The 19,664-nt window shown below is 47.1% G+C and overlaps 1 pseudogene; it reads left to right on the top strand.

The window, feature by feature from the left end:
* The first annotated feature begins 15,025 nt into the window (after positions 1-15,025).
* Positions 15,026-18,847, top strand: LOC127329703 (probable ubiquitin-conjugating enzyme E2 23; annotated as a pseudogene).
* The last annotated feature ends 817 nt before the right edge of the window (positions 18,848-19,664 follow it).

Genomic DNA, 19,664 nt, shown 5'->3' with positions numbered 1-19,664 from the left:
CCACTATTACAACACTAGATCACTTCATCCTGTTTTACCTCTTGTTTTATTCTAATCCATGTATAACCTCCACAAAACCAAGAGTGATGATGATATCTACACTAGTAGGTCATCATCCACCCTTGAGATCACCCCTCCAAGTGTGTTTCTTTCTCTTTTGGAAAATTTCTAAAAGCCCTATTACTATTCTTTTCTCGATTTAGCCACAAAATTATTTCATCAAAACTTTAAAAAATGTTTCCTCAATCAAAATGGAGGATGTGAATGTTATTTCACATCATCCCATTTTTCACCCTAAAAAGAGTTAGTGCTATAGCACATTTTGTTTTGTCTTTAAAATAAAAACGTGGTTTTGGTACATATGCAATTCTTGCACTTTTTGTTGCCAATTTTTTTTAAGAATATTCTACTTAGAATATTCTATGCCTTTAAGACCTATTTTATTCAATTCATCTTCTTGACCTCTTCCAACAACTTCAAAGGCAAGTTTCATTAAAACCCCTCCAACATTTGATATACTTCCATATAGTGGTCAATACCCAACCCTTCCAAATTTGACTTCAAATAAAAACCTCTATTCATCAACCATACCTTGGGATCCTTTTTTTTCATCATTTGTTTATCATAAACAAAGTGATGACAATTTTCATATTAGGGCTTATTACTCTCATTTTCCATATCTATCTCTCTAGACCTTGGATCATCCATCTCTTCACCTTGTCGTCTTACACTATCCATCGGGAGAATGTGCATAACCATCTAGGCTTGACACAAGAGGAGAGCCGGCCATGCTCATGAATTTGTGCATGTGACCCGATTCTCTCTCACTCCCCTACCTCTCTATCTACCTTGCTCCTCCTTGGAAAACCCATGACCTGCACCACCTGCTTTTCAGCCTTACCATGTTGGGAAGAGAGGGAGAGAGAAGACCCCGAGGCAATCATGCCAAGTTTGAGCATGCTTATGGCTAGATCTTGGGAAGATCCTCTCTTGTGGCCTACCCCTCCTCCCTCCACTCAACACCAACGCCCAGCCAGTCCTCATACCACCCCAAGACACCAAGAGAAGCCTACCTAGCTAGCCCTAGCTACTCCTTTCCCCTTCTCCTTCCCAATGCCATTAAATGGCATAGGACTTGACCCAAACGCCCTAGACCTGCACCCCTGCGTCCCTATCGTTGTCTAGCATCTCTCCCACGATTCCTGGACGTCACCAGTGCCCTTCCCTCGAGTCCCAATGCTCCCCCTCCTCCCCCCCCCCCCCCCCGAGACTGTCAAGCTGGTGGTCACCACATTCTTTGGCAGCAGCGACCTGAGCATTCGAGCCTCCGATGCCGCGCCATGAAGTCTTCCTGGCACCCCTGTCCCCGATGCGCATGCTCCCAAGGCCCTCCCTATCCTGCAGCATCTCCTCGCCACGCCCGCCCTCGGACCTGGTCACCATGTCGGGTGCACCATGTCCACCGTACGCCCGCCCAGGGCTATAAAAGCCGCACCAGGCCACTCCCCTTCGTCACACCACTCTCTGAAGCCCTACACCCCCTCTCCCTCACGCCCAGGAGATCAGCAGCACTTCCCCTAGCCCCTTGCTGCCGGAGAAGACCACCATCCCGTGGTCACCGTCGGGTGGCGAGGAAGAAAACGCCGACACCTACGATCGTCGCCCCTCTTGTTCCTCTACCCTGCATTCCCCTTTCTCTCCTGCTTCTAATGAGACGCCCCGCGCCTTCCAGGACTGCCGATAGCCGCCGCCGTCACCTTCATCCGGGAGCTGCTGCGGGGAGAGCACGTCGGGAGGAGCCACTGCGGAAGCGAAGGGAGCTGCTGAAGGCGCTCGTCGACGGCCTCGACCCGCCACCACTCGTCCCGACGACGCCGACGCCCGCCGCCCTCCCGCGCAGGTGAGCTCTGGCCGCCCCATTCTTCTTTCCCGAGCCGCTCGCGTGCGTAGACGAGGAAAGACGACGACCCCAGGTCGCGTCCCGATCGTGGGGCTGCATGGCCGTTTTGGCCACGTCAGCCCAAGTGGCCTGGCCCGCCCGGGCCCCCTCCCTCTTCTTTCTTTTTATTTTTTCCCCCACCTCTCCACCTGGAAACATACCTGGGCCGGCCCAACGCTGCACTCCCGCATGGCCCAGTTGATTCCCGCCCGTTTTAAATGTTTGAAAATTTGATTTTTGCTGTTAAATTGTGATAGAAACCAGTGGCACTGTTTTGTGAATATCTCGAGTTTTACGAACCCAAATCGAACAAAACCAATTGCATTAGTTCATAAATTCCAATACCTTTCCAATGCCACTGGCCTTGTATTTTTAGGATTTGTTTACGATTTTTGTACATTAAACATGATCACTGCATCATGTTTAGTGTTTGTAATTTTAAAAATTGTAGGATTAATATTTTTGGATGAATCCAATTGTGTTAGTCTTGTTTCAGTACTGGCCATCTAGGAAAAATATTGTTAGTCTCTTGTCATGCTAGTTTGTTACTGTTTGTGTTAATTGTGTATCACATGGTTTGATGAACCAAAAACCTTTTTATTTAGTAAACCCTTTAACCACCACTTTTACTTAAAAACAGCCATCTTATGTTTTAATCTTGCAAAACAAGTACCCCTGCATGCTTAGACTTGTATCATTTGAAACCTTGCTTGCAAGTTGAAATATGGTGTCGATTGTGTGTTGCGTGTTCTTTTATTTTGCGACGCTAGATTCGAGCGATGTTGGAATTGAAGAGTAAGGATTTGAAGAATTTGAAGAAGTCCAGGGACAAATAAGCCAACCAAGGCAAGCCATCTCTTGATCTCTGAATGTTGAATCACATATTCCGGTTACTTTGTTGTTATTCTTGTCTCTCGATCTATTTTGTGTGGTATCTAATTATATTGATGGAGCATGCTCGCCGTCAGCATGTTGAATTCTATTTGACACCTCACCTACCATCCCCTTTAGGAAATGGTGGTCATCATCATGTTCTTGGTGTACCCCTCTAAGTGTGATGGGTACTCCCACTTATCTTGTGTGTGTCGACCTCTTGACACCCTTTTTGCACCCCTTAGTGGTATGGTGGTTAGCATCATGCCCTTGTCGTATCTTAAACCCCTTGTTGATGCCACGCATACTTACTCCCAAGTATGTTGAACCCCTTGTTGATGTTATGCTTACTTACTCTCGAATATGTTGAACCCCTTGTTGATCTTATGCATGCTTACCCTGAGCATGTGTGCCCCATTGACCACCAATCTTATCCTCTTCTTAGTGGTATGATGATTAACATCATGACCCTTGTTGAATCATCCTACTTGTGTTGTCCCTATGCATGCTTGTTCTAAGTATGTATGATCCCCTTGACACCTCACTTACCTTAGCTCTTACATAAAACTTTAGGTTAGGAAACCCTCAAGGTTTTGCCTTGTTGTAAAAGTTTTTGGATAAAACCTTGGGTAAATTGACATTACCCAAGTGAGGTTTTAAGGAATGAGTTGTTTTAAATGGAAGCGGCAAATGTGGTTGTGGTGGAAAGGCTAAGGTGGTTATAACTTGGGTTTTTGGAAAAACAACACATGATTCTATGTATTCGCCCGGAACAACCAACCCGCGCAACCATAGCTACCCCAACGTGGGCACGGGGCTTAACTTGATGTTTGTTCTTCTTAGCATGAGGCACCGCACAACTATACAAGGGTACGGTTACCCCCGAGTCCGGGTTGTCATGGTTGGGACAATAGTATAACGGGAGGCCTTCGGGGCTGACCCGTCTGGAAGACACTATGGGTCTCCTGGCTTGGCGGTGGAGCCACGCTCAAAAGGGAGGTGAGCTACCACGGCGCCGGGGAGGTACATACTCCATAGGGTAGGACCTCTTGCTAAGTCGAATGGGCGAAAGGTTATGTTCGGGTATCCGTCGTGGCATAAGTTGTTATGCGGGGATGATGCCCACACGATAGGTATCCGAATAGAGGTGGGGAAAGTGTGCAAACTCTGCAGAGTCAAATCTATTCGAATAGCCGCGTCCGCGGTCATGGATAGTTGGGATGGCCGTTGCTTAGCTGTGTTGAGTTTTGTTTTAGAAAGGCTTTACAAAGAAAAGAAAGTGTTTTTGGGATTACCGGAATGATACTGGAAAGTGGTAGTGACCATGCGAAGATGGTCGGAAAACAAAAATGGGCTTACCCTTCCTAGTGTTTTATGTTGTAGAACTCTTTTGAAGTATCTTCTTCAATAAAGATATAGAGATGTCATAGGATCTCCTTAGTGTCCCCTTCAACTGTGATGTTGGGATGCTACATCCACAAGAGAAACTATTTCTCTTTCTTATGATATATCCACAAGAGAAACTACTTCTCTTCTACATGCTATTTCCACAAGAGAAATTAGCTCTTCCCTCTTGTCATCTAGATTAGCACTTATCTTGCACTCTTGCAAAGTACCTTCTTGATGGTTTGCGAGTACAATTCCAAATGTACTCACGGCTTTGTCCCTGGCTATTTACTTGGCCAGACTTGGAGGAATTCGACAGATGAAGAAGGAGTTGACGATGTCTATGCGAGCTAGGAACGTCTTCCCAGTCAGTTGCCTGTTGGGTTAAGGCAGATGACTTGGGCTCTGCGCTGCTGAAGTGATTCCGCTACTCTGATGATTAGGTTAGGCCCTTCAAGGCTATTATGTAAAGATCGTCATGTGACCTTATTATAATTTTCTTATTTCGTTTTGTAAAGGATGATGTAATTTGATATCAGTTCGGTTATGTGTTCACGGCGCACTGATCATGGGATCGTGAAATGTATACATAACAGGGTATTTCGGACAGCTAGTCTGGGGTCCCCACAGAGCTGGTATCAGAGCTATCCTGACTGTAGGAGACTTTAGTTAGCATGGACGTTAGTTTGGAAACAAGTACTTGGGAAAAACTATTTACGAAACAAATTCTTTCTTTAGTCGGAAGCATAGCTTCTACTCTTATTTCTTCAAAACTTCTAAATTCTTATCTCTCCACTTTATAAAAATATTTGAAAATTCTTACTCTATTGCCTCATCCAATTCAAACTTACATATTGGACGATGTCCCCAACTCAGACCGGAGATTCGAACTCAAAGATGGATCAATCCCTCGGGAAGACTCATGTATCTCCAACAACATCTATTGAAGATCGGATGCCGACTTAGTGTGCCCACAAAAGGATAATTAGATCATGTCTTTGGTTGTCACCAAAGTCTGTCAGGGAGCCGACCTTGTTCCTCTTTGGACCCGTACTTTTTGCAGTCGTCAGGGATCAAGTTCTCAGTCTCTTGACTAGTAATTCTTAGGCCAGCCGTGAGAAGATCTCGACTTCGGGAGCACCTCAACAGCTACCCCTTCGAAGACCCCACGTCCCCGGGATGTCGAGACTGGAAGATCTGCACAGTTTTAGCCTCTGCCTCAACATCGATGACTCAACACTAGGCCTGTGTCACCACCAACTGCTACAAGGATCCAAGTTGAAGCCAATATCAGCAAGATGAAGACGTCAGCTTATGTGAGCAGCCCCAAACCTATAGGATGGATAGGACAAACTCAATCGCTTCGATTGAGCAACCCCATGTATTAGATATCCCTAGATACTTAGAGTGCCATGTTTGGTGTGCTGATTGCTTGTAGTTCCCTAAGTGTGTTGCCTTGAGTGTTTTTATATGTTTGTTGTGTGTATAATTATCTTGGCCTTTCGGCCTGAAAAATACTCTTAGTGTGATAACTCAGCATAGGAAGCCTCCCTAAGACGTTTTCACCCTCACATACCTCGCCGATGTTTTGCTAACTGCTAGTTAGTTGGATAGGTTAACGGAAGACTCTAACTCTAAACCCGTTAACAGTTGTTTTTCAACCCTCGGAAAAACTAACCCAGACCCCTATCTACGCTAACTACCTTCAAGACCAGCTGGAGCATCTCGACTACGCCAAGATAGAAGAAGCCCTACCTTCAAGAGTGACTGCACCTCTGCGAGAAGACAACTAACTTGGTCTAACCTTGGAGCTTAATCACGCTAACCTTGAGGATAACCTTTTTAAACCACCCTCTAACACACCGTCTAACAATCCGAGAGAACAACAGCGTCAAAGTCAAGCTACATCACATGGTTCATCTGGTCCTCCTCAAGTGAAGCTTCTGAAGATACTTCAAGACTCAAGACTTTAGGCGTAGTTTACCTGCTAACTTCTCAGCTGGTAGAAGTCAGCACCGACCCTCAAGCTGAAGATTGTCTTCGACGACCTCTGTTGCTGCTTCAGGTGGATACCAACCAGGAGTAACATCAACTTACTAACTTACCGTGCGTTCTATGGTTTAGTAAACATTGTGTTTATCTATTGAATCCGTGGTCTACACGTCTCCCCCGAAGATCCTTCAACTGAATACGGAAGATCGACGACTTCTTCAGAAGCCCCAGACAGGACTACAAGGCCAAAGCTCTGAGTTTTTCCAAAATCCCGATGAAAAATCGTCTTCCAATAAAAAGTGGAGCTAACCCAAAAAAAAATCAGCCTTTCTAAAACACCGTTGGAAACTTGGGATGCATTAACTCCCCTTGAACCTGTGAACTGTACATCGCCCCCCCTGAAGGTGTTTCCACTCAAGATGGGAGATCAATGACTTCTTTGAAAGTGCCGACAAGACCCGTGGTAGAAGCTTTGAGTTTTCCGGAACCCCCGCTGAACAATCCTAAGGGTGGAAGACTTCGTCTTCCACTAAAATTTTAAGCTAAATCTAAAATAAAAAAATAAAAAAAAGTTTTCAACCCTGCTAAAGCACCGTTGGAGAGCACTAACCCTCGCAGAGTCTTGAACCCCCGCTAGGATCATTAAGAAGTTTCAGATCTAACACCTCCGTGAAGTAGCCAACCTCTCTGTGAAGCTTTCCCTCGGCAGGAGTCCATCATGTCTCCTAGAAGATGAAGCATCTACCTTCTCAACAACGGCACATCTACAAAAAAATGGAGTCTAACATTAGTTAAACTTTACAACCTCCCTAGTCCCACGCTTAGTAATCTCGGGACGAGATTATTTTAAGGGTGGAAGATCTGTCACACCCTAACTTTTGCAACCTTGTTTAATTGTCCTTACTGCAAAAATTAGGGGGAACAAAAACTTTTTCTATAGACTAATTAGATGAATTGCCTTGATCTGCTTGTTATAATGAATTGCTTTGATCTGCTAGTAGATGAATTGTATTGATTTAATTGTTGAGTTTTGTCTTGAACTACCTCAAAAAAACAACATCTCTAGTGGTAAAATCATCCTTGAATTCAAAACTAGGGATCATCTACCCCTTAATACATCCTTCTGTCTTACCCTAGTCAAAACCCCTAAAGCATCATAAATCTGGCTAAGTCCTAAATCTGTTTCAGGTTCCATTTTGGAGACCCTGGATTAGGCTACCCCTTGCCATCTAAGGCAATGCACTTGGTCCTAGACCTACCTTATCATGAGCACTTCCCAACCATGTCCTTGCCTTGAACCAAATCTCTCTTATGGCCACTTATCCTTGATGATTTTGAAGCCAAGTCAATAAGATGTTTTGGCAGGCTTAAAATGTTCCAACTTTGGCAGTTGTTTCTTAAGCACACAGAACTGTTATTGGTGATCTCAATGCATGGATCGCATCTATGCAACACCCTCTACAACTTCCACGTCTTGCATGTGCCATGCTATCCTCACAATTCTTATTTTCACTTGATCTTGCACCCTATCCACTATTACAACACTAGATCACTTCATCCTGTTTTACCTCTTGTTTTATTCTAATCCATGTATAACCTCCACAAAACCAAGAGTGATGATGATATCTACACTAGTAGGTCATCATCCACACTTGAGATCACCCCTCCAAGTGTGTTTCTTTCTCTTTTGGAAAATTCCTAAAAGCCCTATTACTATTCTTTTCTCGATTTAGCCACAAAATTATTTCATCAAAGCTTTAAAAAAATGTTTCCTCAATTAAAATGGAGGATGTGAATGTTATTTCACATCATCCCATTTTTCACCCTAAAAAGAGTTAGTGCTATAGCACATTTTGTTTTGGCTTTAAAATAAAAACGTGGTTTTGGTACATATGCAATTCTTGCACTTTTTGTTGCCAATTTTTTTAAGAATATTCTACTTAGAATATTCTATGCCTTTAAGACCTATTTTATTCAATTCATCTTCTTGACCTCTTCCAACAACTTCAAAGGCAAGTTTCATTAAAACCCCTCCAACATTTGATATACTCCCATATAGTGGTCAATACCCAACCCTTCCAAATTTGACTTCAAATAAAAACCTCTATTCATCAACCATACCTTGGGATCCTTTTTTTTCATCATTTGTTTATCATAAACAAAGTGATGACAATTTTCATATTAGGGCTTATTACTCTCATTTTCCATATCTATCTCTCTAGACCTTGGATCATCCATCTCTTCACCTTGTCGTCTTACACTATCCATCGGGAGAATGTGCATAACCATCTAGGCTTGACACAAGAGGAGAGCCGGACATGCTCATGAATTTGTGCATGTGACCCGATTCTCTCTCACTCCCCTACCTCTCTATCTACCTTGCTCCTCCTTGGAAAAACCATGACCTGCACCACCTGCTTTTCAGCCTTACCATGTTGGGAAGAGAGGGAGAGAGAAGACCCCGAGGCAATCATGCCAAGTTTGAGCATGCTTATGGCTAGATCTTGGGAAGATCCTCTCTTGTGGCCTACCCCTCCTCCCTCCACTCAACACCAACGCCCAGCCAGTACTCATACCACCCCAAGACACCAAGAGAAGCCTACCTAGCTAGCCCTAGCTACTCCTTTCCCCTTCTCCTTCCCAATGCCATTAAATGGCATAGGACTTGACCCAAACGCCCTAGACCTGCACCCCTGCGTCCCTATCCTTGTCTAGCATCTCTCCCACGATTCCTGGACGTCACCAGTGCCCTTCCCTCGAGTCCCAATGCTTCCCCGCCACCCCCCCCCCCCCCCCCCGAGACTGTCAAGCTAGTGGTCACCACATTCTTGGGCAGCAGCGACCTGAGCACTCCAGCCTCCGATGCCGTGCCATGAAGTCTTCCTGGCACCCCTATCCCCGATGCGCATGCTCCCAAGGCCGTCCCTATCCTGCAGCATCCTCGCCACGCCCGCCCTCGGACCTGGTCACCATGTCGGGTGCACCATGTCCACCGTACGCCCGCCCAGGGCTATAAAAGCCGCACCAGGCCACTCCCCTTCGTCACACCACTCTCTGAAGCCCTACACCCCCTCTCCCTCACGCCCAGGAGATCAGCAGCACTTCCCCTAGCACCTTGCCGCCGGAGAAGACCACCAGCCCGTGGTCACCGTCGGGTGGCGAGGAAGAAAACGCCGACACCTATGATCGTCGCCCCTCTTGTTCCTCTACCCTGCATTCCCCTTTCTCTCCTGCTTCTAATGAGACGCCCCGCGCCTTCCAGGACTGCCGATAGCCGCCGCCGTCACCTTCATCCGGGAGCTGCTGCGGGGAGAGCACGTCGGGAGGAGCCACTGCGGAAGCGAAGGGAGCTGCTGAAGGCGCTCGTCGACGGCCTCGACCCGCCACCACTCGTCCCGACGACGCCGACGCCCGCCGCCCTCCCGCGCAGGTGAGCTCTGGCCGCCCCATTCTTCTTTCCCGAGCCGCTCGCGTGCGTAGACGAGGAAAGACGACGACCCCAGGTCGCGTCCCGATCGTGGGGCTGCATGGCCGTTTTGGCCACGTCAGCCCAAGTGGCCTGGCCCGCCCGGGCCCCCTCCCTCTTCTTTCTTTTTATTTTTTTCCCCACCTCTCCACCTGGAAACATACCTGGGCCGGCCCAACGCTGCACTCCCGCATGGCCCAGTTGATTCCCGCCACTTTTAAATGTTTGAAAATTTGATTTTTGCTGTTAAATTGTGATAGAAACCAGTGGCACTGTTTTGTGAATATCTCGAGTTTTACGAACCCAAATCGAACGAAACCAATTGCATTAGTTCATAAATTCCAATACCTTTCCAATGCCACTAGCCTTGTATTTTAAGGATTTTTTTAAGATTTTTAGTACATTAAACATGATCACTGCATCATGTTTAGTGTTTGTAATTTTAAAAATTGTAGGATTAATATTTTTGGATGAATCCAATTGTGTTAGTCTTGTTTTAGTACTGGCCATCTAGGAAAAATATTGTTAGTCCCTTTTAATGCTAGTTTGTTACTGTTTGTGTTAATTGTGTATCACATGGTTTGATGAACCAAAAACCTTTTTATTTAGTAAACCCTTTAACCACCACTTTTACTTAAAAACAGCCATCTTATGTTTTAATCTTGCAAAACAAGTACCCCTGCATGCTTAGACTTGTATCATTTGAAACCTTGCTTGCAAGTTGAAATATGGTGTTGATTGTGTGTTACGTGTTCTTTTATTTTGCGACGCTAGATTCGAGCGATGTTGGAATTGAATAGTAAGGATTTGAAGAATTTGAAGAAGTCCAGGGACAAATAAGCCAACCAAGGCAAGCCATCTCTTGATCTCTGAATGTTGAATCATATATTGTGGTTACTTTGTTGTTATTCTTGTCTCTCGATCTATTTTGTGTGGTATCTAATTATATTGATGGAGCATGCTCGCCGTCAGCATGTTGAATTCTATTTGACACCTCACCTACCATCCCCTTTAGGAAATGGTGGTCATCATCATGTTCTTGGTGTACCCCTCTAAGTGTGATGGGTACGCCCACTTATCTTGTGTGTGTGTCGACCTCTTGACACCCTTTTTGCACCCCTTAGTGGTATGGTGGTTAGCATCATGCCCTTGTCGTATCTTAAACCCCTTGTTGATGCCACGCATACTTACTCCCAAGTATGTTGAACCCCTTGTTGATGTTATGCATACTTACTCTCGAATATGTTGAACCCCTTGTTGATCTTATGCATGCTTACCCTGAGCATGTATGCCCCATTGACCACCTATCTTATCCTCTTCTTAGTGGTATGATGATTAACATCATGACCCTTGTTGAATCATCCTACTAGTGTCGTCCCTATGCATGCTTGTTCTAAGTATGTATGATCCCCTTGACACCTCACTTATCTTAGCTGTTACATAAAACTTTAGGTTGGGAAACCCTCAAGGTTTTGCCTTGTTGTAAAAGTTTTTTGGATAAAACCTTGGGTAAATTGACATTACCCTAGTGAGCTTTTAAGGAATGAGTTGTTTTAAATGGAAGCGGCAAATGTGGTTGTGGTCGAAAGGCTAAGGTGGTTATAACTTGGGTTTTTGGAAAAACAACACATGATTCTATGTATTCGCCCGGAACAACCAACCCGCGCAACCATAGCTACCCCAACGTGGGCACGGGGCTTAACTTGACGTTTGTTCTTCTTAGCATGAGGCACCGCACAACTATACAAAGGTACGGTTACCCCCGAGTCCGGGTTGTCATGGTTGGGACAATAGTATAACGGGAGGCCTTCGGGGCTGACCCGTCAGGAAGACACTATGGGTCTCCTGGCTTGGCGGTGGAGCCACGCTCAAAAGGGAGGTGATCTGCCACGGTTCCGGGGAGGTACATACTCCATAGGGTAGGACCTCTTGCTAAGTCGAATGGGCGAAAGGTTATGTTCGGGTATCCGTCGTGGCATAAGTTGTTATGCGGGGATGATGCCCACACGATAGGTATCCGAATAGAGGTGGGGAAAGTGTGCAAACTCTGCAGAGTCAAATCTATTCGAATAGCCGCGTCCGCGGTCATGGACAGTTGGGATGGCCGTTGCTTAGCTGTGTTGAGTTTTGTTTTAGAAAGGCTTTACAAATAAAAGAAAGTGTTTTTGGGAATACCGGAATGGTACTGGAAAGTGGTAGTGACCATGCGAAGATGGTCGGAAAACAAAAATGGGCTTACCCTTCCTAGTGTTTTATGTTGTAGAACTCTTTTAAAGTATCTTCTTCAACAAAGATATAGAGATGTCATAGGATCTCCTTAGTGTCCCCTTCAACTGTGATGTTGGGATGCTACATCCACAAGAGAAACTATTTCTCTTTCTTATGCTATATCTACAAGAGAAACTACTTCTCTTCTACATGCTATTTCCACAAGAGAAATTAGCTCTTCCCTCTTGTCATCTAGATTAGCACTTATCTTGCACTCTTGCAAAGTACCTTCTTGATGGTTTGCGAGTACAATTACAAATGTACTCACGGCTTTGTCCCTGGCTATTTACTTGGCCAGACTTGGAGGAATTTGACAGATGAAGAAGGAGTTGACGATGTCTATGCGAGCTAGGAACGTCTTCCCAGTCAGTTGCCTGTAGGGTTAAGGCAGATGACTTGGGCTCTGCGCTGCTGAAGTGATTCCGCTACTCTGATGATTAGGTTAGGCCCTTCAAGGCTATTATGTAAAGATCGTCATGTGACCTTATTGTAATTTTCTTATTCCGTTTTGTAAAGGATGATGTAATTTGATATCAGTTCGGTTATGTGTTCACGGCGCACTGATCATGGGATCGTGAACTGTATACATAACAGGGTATTTCGGATAGCTAGTCTGGGGTCCCCACAAAGAGCCAGGCACAGAACCAGCAGTACCCGCCGAGGAAGAGCCTGTAGCCGCGAGTAGACCGTGAAGACCACGGATAATGTCCTGATCAGATAGCGCAACAGCTGACGATCCTGAAGAACCACCCTGCCGACGCGTATAGTGCCGCTGACGTAAGCTGGGATCCCTCTGCCGGCAGCTAGAGATAGTGTGGCCAGACATGCCACAGTAGGTGCAGGGAGGTGATGTCGTACCACGAGGCTGCTGAGGCTAACTCTGGCCCTGAACTGGAGGAGTAGAGAGTATCAGTGGTGCTGGAGACCGCAACGAAGCCGGCGGCGTAGGAGGTCCACGAGCAGACGGCACAGGAGGGCCACGAGTAGAAAGTACAGAGGGAACCTCAAGAAGACCAGCACCACGAAGATGAGTCTCCTCAGCATGAAGCTCAGTCAATACCTCAGAGAGCGGAACACGCACACGGGCAAGCAGCTGTGCACGGCGCGGCTCAAACTCCTTACGGAGCCGCGACAAGAACTCAAAAAGGCGTTGAAAGTCCAGATCCGCGCGCACAGTCAGACAGCAGGGACAAGTGGCACACACAACTGTATGAAGAGAATCAAGCTGACGTCAAATAGCAGCACTCTAAGTGTAGAACTCATCAATAGTAGAATCATCCTGCTGAAGGGCATGCTCCTGGCAGACTACAGACAGGTAAAGAGCATCCCCAGATGGCTGATAGCGCTGACGAAGAAAAACCCACTGAACAGCAGCAGTGGGGAGACCCTTGAACTCAGCAGTATATTGAGGCAGAACACTGGAGGTGAGAACAGCAGCAACACGAGCATCCTCATCAATCCACTGAGTGTAGTCAGTCAGATCCAGCTGGTAAGTCGCAATGGCAGTAGAGTGGTCATGGACCTTCCGGTCATAATCAGCCAGAGCAGTATCATCAGCACTCTTGGCTGCATCCTTATCCGCCTAAGTAGCATCAGGGGCAAGGGCAACGGGCGGCGGTGCAACGGGCACCGTAGGAGCAACGGGCGCGGAGGACGGGAGACCTCGCCAGAAAGCACACCCCAAAGACGAAGACCGCGCATGTGGACGCGCATGAAGGCAGTGAAATCAGGATAATTCGCGCCATCAAAGATCACCGGGCAGCGAGGAATTGCAACATAGCCCGAAGAGGAAGACATAGCTCAGAGTTTTTTTTCAGATCAGATCGAAGCAACCCGTGACTCAGCGCGACGAAAAACAAGGGCAGCAGCCGGCGGCGGGGGACGACCAGCCTGGAGAGAAGTGGGCAGGCGGCGGTGGGGGATCGGCAGTGGAGCAGGTGGCCGGCGGCGAGCCACGGGCGGGCGGCAGGTAGACGGCCGGGCGGCGCACGGGGGCAGGCGGCCGGCGACGGGGGCGGCGGCCGGCGACGGGGAAAGTGGGGGACGACGACCGGGAAGGAGAGGCGGCCGAGAAGGAGGAGGAGGAGTCGGTCGGGGGAGGGGGAGGAGGGCCAGCGGCGGCCGGGAAGGAGCCGGCGACGGCGGATGGCGGCGAGGAACAAGTTTCAAGAAAAACGTCCGTACGGACTATAAGAGGAGGAGGACCAATTTTGGCTCTGATACCATGTTGGGGCAATATGCTTGTTGTATTACCAGGGGGCCAAAGGCCATAATATATAGTACATGTACAGGTGCAAATATGCAGGAAGCCCCCTAACATATGGGAAAACTACAGTATACATATATACACATCTAACAGTGGTCATACGAACACAAGCTAGTGAGGCTATCACAGTCCCATAATATCACTTTAGTTTGTTAGGGAAGTTTACACAATCGACCGCCCGAGCGCGGGTATGAAATGAGGCGAATCCGAGCATTTACAGCCGTTTGATCCAGTGGTTCTTTTTTTCCTGATAAACGGCAGATAACAGCTTCAAGCTGCAAATAAACGGCCCGGATTACACCAAAGGTCGGAAGGCTATAGAACTGGGTGGTAAATCCAAATTCAAAAACTCGTGTACTATATAGTGGTATAGATGTTTTGAGATTAAGAAAACTCGATGGGGTGGCAATGAAAACAAGGTAAAACTGGAGAGAAGGGTGATTATAGTCGGTTCTTAGTGTTTGAGGGTGAAAAGTGAACCAAAATAGAGATGATTAGAATGCATACAGAACTTTGAGACAAATTTGGTAATATGGACTTCTCTCATAACACGCCGTCGATTAGAGTCCAGCCAGAACTCGTCGAAGCTTTGATGGAATTTTTTTGCCTCATCTTAATTTGTTCAGTTGTGCTGGTCAGGGTCGCGCCTACAAATTAACATCATCGTATACGTTGCAGTATAGCCAAACAGGGTCTATATACGCCGTAGACTTGGGCCGCGCGCGCGTGCCGGCGTTTGGCGAGTGATCGATCGATCCATCTTGTTCAGCAACAACGAATCTATAATTCCGTAGTCAACGAAGATCATCGATCTCTCCCAGAAGAGAAGCTGAAGATGGACATCCACCTGCACGACCTCGTGAGATTCGGGCCTGGGCTCCACGACTGCGGCGCAGTTGAGGGCCTTGAGGCCGAGGCCACCGCGGAGGACGACGTCCGAACGTTCCAGATTATCTGCTTCGACAACTCCCTCGTGACCAAGAAGGCCAGCGACCTCACGGTCATCGACAGGAGCTACCTCAACATCGCCGACGTGGTCGCGTCGGCGTCCGACCCCGGCGGCCAGATCGGCGTCGTCACCGGCGCCACCACCCTGCTCGACCTGGTCAGGCTCGACGAGCGCGGTGAGGTGGCGGAGGCCGTCTGCGGCGTGCCGGCCTCGCGCCTGCGGCGTGCCAGGGCGCTCGGCCTCGGCGACCTAGTCGTGTCCGGCCCGTGGCTCGGCCAGGTCTCCGAGGTACGCGTCGACGCCGACATGTCGTTCGAGGACGGCGCCCTCTGCACGGTCGCCGACGCGGAGTCCAAGTCCAGGATGCTAGAACTACTGACCGCCGACGGCGTTTTTCTTCTTCAGAAGAACAGCTTTTTCTGCCCGGGGCAGCGCGTCCGCAGCTGTTGTAGTAGCGTTTTCAAGGACGCCACCTGGCTTCGTGGACAGTGGAACACCGATCGTGATGTAGCCGTAGCCACCGTCGTCAAGGTGGAGATGTCGGGCGTCCTTGTCCACTGGATCGCGTCCAGGCACTGCGGCACTGACCCGCTGCTCCTCGAGGCATTAGCTCCTCCGGCTTACCAAAACCCTCATGACTTGACCTTCTTCTGGGTGGCTTACAACAATATGGGATGGGGGCCAGCTGACCACTGTTTCTTTACCGACCCCAGTTTGAAGCATGGTGGTTCAGATTCCGCTCATGATCGTCAACTGACGGAGAAGGAATGCTCGGGCGACGAGGACATGACCGATGATCATCATGAAGCACACAATACAGATGAAGAAGTACCTGAGCTTCCTTCTGGAAAATGCCATCTTCAAGGGGGGCACATGGAGTTGCACATGGCCGTCGCCAAGACCCAAACTTATGTCGACGTGTTGTGGCAGGACGGCACACGGCAAAGCGGCATACCATCTGAGTCCATAGCCCCTTTCAACATCACGAACGACCACGAATTCCTCCCCGGTGATCATGTGCTTGACAATGCTGCATCTCTTGACGGCGCAACCGCTAGTACCATCAACGATGATGACACTGCTTCAGATGTTACCAAACCGGCAAGGTGCGCCGGCATCGTCAGAACTGTCTGCTGCAAGGACCAAACAGTGAATGTGTCATGGTTCAAGGTGGCGGCGTGCCCTAACGAGGCTAGGGAGGTCGAGTGCAATGATACCGTGAGCACGTACAGTTTGGAACGGGAATCTGGTGACAGTCCTAACCTGGGATGTATTGTTGTTCGCCTCCTTCCATCATCATGGAGCGAGATGAAGAAGAATGTTTCCCCCGCCGACCTTTCTTGGGTGGGGCATGTTATTGACCATCCTGATGGCCACGTTCAAGTCAAGTGGGGTGATGGTAGCATCTCAACGGTACGTCTATTATACGCTTATATAGTCTTGGATATCTTAATCCTGGGTTCCTTGGAGCTTACAGATTTTTCGAAAACACGTGGTGAGTGTGAAAATATCCTTGAATTCTCTGCACAGCTACATATAAATGAAAAATGACATGTAATAATACATGAAGAGATATGATAATATTTTTGCTACAGAAAATACACTAATTATGTGTATCTACAATGGATGCACCCCACATATCCGTCCATCCATATGTGTTCAATTTGTTACTATTTTGCGGATATATATAGATCACATGTTCACATATATATAGGCCTCATGCATCAATCGATGCAGATGCATGGGCTATGTCTCCATTTTGAAAAAAAAAAACATATATATGTCGTCTTTTCAAACTATAACGAAGCTCTATATATAATCTCTTATATCCTGGATATATCGGGCTCCAGTAGTAGGTCTGGGACGCTCTGATTGTATCTTCTGTTATGGGTTTCTTTTACAAGACCAACAACTCATTAAGTACACTCTGTCCTCAGCTCACTAGCTGTTGGTGACTTGATTGGGTGTGCTGCAGGTGTTTCCCCATGAGATCGTCGTCCCCCACCAGGAGGACTACATGGCAAGATTTAATGAAACAGATGAGGATAGCAGCACCGATGACGATGAAACAGATGAGGATAGCAGCACCGATGACGATGAAGAACCAGCTGTCGCCAACACGGTATCTATTCATCCAGTATTGTACTACCTCTACGCACTTCTACCAAGCACACACGCTTGGCACCAAAAAGTTTTGTTAGTATCTATCAGCATAATATATGTACCCTCAGTACGAATTAATTAATTAGTGGGGTCATTTGATTCTAGGACAATGATCCAGTGAACCCAGCAGAGGATGGCGATGCTGGAAGTGACAGTGCAGCAACAAGTACATACCGTTTGACTTCTTTCATCAGGTATTTCCTCCGATTTGCCGGCGAACTGTTGGCCCCGGGTAAGCGCTTCCTGAAGATCTGGCTTCCGTTATGGTTTCCAAGCTCAGAGTCACCCACAGCCGCCGAGGACAATGTCGGAGAGTCTACAAAATCATCCGAAGAGGAAAACAATGCTGCGGATGCTACCGGTGATGGTCAATATTTCTGTTTCTCACGTTTCGATGTATTGCAGAGCCCTCTCGATCACCATTACCTTGAAACCGCTGACGAGGTATTAATTTTCCGTTTAGAAAACTAACCTTACAATACAAGGATAATATGGCCAGCTAAATATTTAGAAAAGAATATCATTATCCACATCATCTCAGAAGCAAACATTCGATCACTGCACAAAGTCCAATATGCTTTAATTATGATATATGTTTCACTTGAGTTGATCTATGAGCTCAATAGGCTGCGAAAAATATTCTTTCAGAACCAACATTATGTTTATTTAACACCATACAGGGCGGTAGTCGTGGAAAAAGTTGGGTCAAGGTAGTACAAAAGGAATGGAAAATTCTAAAGAATCACTTACCAGGTACCTCTCGGAAATATTTTTCATGGTTATTGTGCATGTCCCAGTGAAATTACAAGTTCTTCATGTGCAGACACCATCTATGTGCGAGCGTTTGAGGACCGCATGGACCTGCTCCGGGCGGTGATGGTCGGGGCGAGCGGAACACCCTATGAGGACGGTCTTTTCTTTTTCGACCTCCACCTGCCGCCGTCCTACCCGGCTGTGCCACCGCAGGTGTACTACCACTCCTTCGGTCTTCGCCTGAATCCCAACCTCTATGAGTCTGGCACGGTGTGCCTCAGCCTGCTTGACACGTTCGATGGCGAGGGCACGGAGGTGTGGTCCCCGGAGACATAAGGTCTCCTCCAAGTCCTCGTCTCAATGCAGGGTCTCATCCTAAACGACGAACCATACTACAACGAAGCCGGCTATGAGAGACAAGTAGGTACACCAGCAGGCCGCCGCAACGCGCTGCCCTACCGTGAGAACGCATATCTTCTCACCATCCGGACCATGTTATACCTGTTGCGCCGGCCGCCTCAAGGATTTGAGGGATTTGTCAAGGATCACTTTGTCCGTCGGGGGAGGTTTGTGCTCGGGACATGTGAGGCGTACCTACAAGAATGTGTTAATGGCATGCACATGGAAGACGACAATGCCACCAAAGCTGGTAAGGAGCGGCCGTGCTCGGCTGGATTAAAGCTTGCGCTAGCGAACATGGTACCGAGCCTCCTGGCGGCCTTCATGGAGCTAGGTGCCAGTGGGTGCGAAGTGTTTCAGAAGCTGCTGAGTCCCATTGCCACGTTCTCTTAGCACCACTCATTAGCCAAAAGGAGGATGTAACATTTTGTTTAAACGGCAAGGAGTAACATGGGAAGTATTGACTTATTTATGCTTTGTTCCGAGGAGAAGGAAAACTACAAACTAGCTTTTCATCGGTTGATGTGTAAAAACATTCATTTTTTTTCAAAAATAGGTACTTTATTACTTTAAGCAATAGATCCGGCCTCTGCATAGATAGGATGCACACAGCGTACAAATATCTGTTACCAAAACACCAATGATTCCCAACGACAAAGTCCAAAGTTCAAAGTTCTCAAGAAATAAAACAACTAGCTAGGTGGATCCAGCCGAAGATCACGCTGCCACCCATGTTGGAAAAAATATTCCTCGCCGTATCCTCCGACTGTGAAGACACCTCCGTAAAGAGGTCTCGATGCTCGACCCACTAAAGAGATACCCATCAGCGAAGCGTAGATGTGCACCGGTATATGACCTGTAAAAGAGAGGAAGAAATATTATTGAAAATTTTGTCATTTCTACATAGTCACGATGACCAAATAACGGCAAGCGCTCCCATCCTAATAAGACGCTGAACAGCCACACTATTGAGCCAATTACCAAATGTATTGGCAACACTACGTGATGGGTATAAGATAGACCCTATTGGACAGCTGATCATATAGATCTAGCAAATTTATACTAAAATAATAAGTGTTTAATAGTCTCGTCATTTATGCAACAACATTCATGTGCTTGTAAATTAATCAATCATATAAAGTTTGAGCGCGAAAGTGTTACCTTTTCTACTGAATAAAAAAATAGCGTGAGATTTGTGAGTTTATTCGTA

The sequence above is a fragment of the Lolium perenne genome, chromosome 2, assembly GCF_019359855.2.
Source record: "Lolium perenne isolate Kyuss_39 chromosome 2, Kyuss_2.0, whole genome shotgun sequence".
NCBI lineage: Eukaryota > Viridiplantae > Streptophyta > Magnoliopsida > Poales > Poaceae > Lolium > Lolium perenne.
This window is presented reverse-complemented; position numbering and strand designations above follow the sequence as displayed.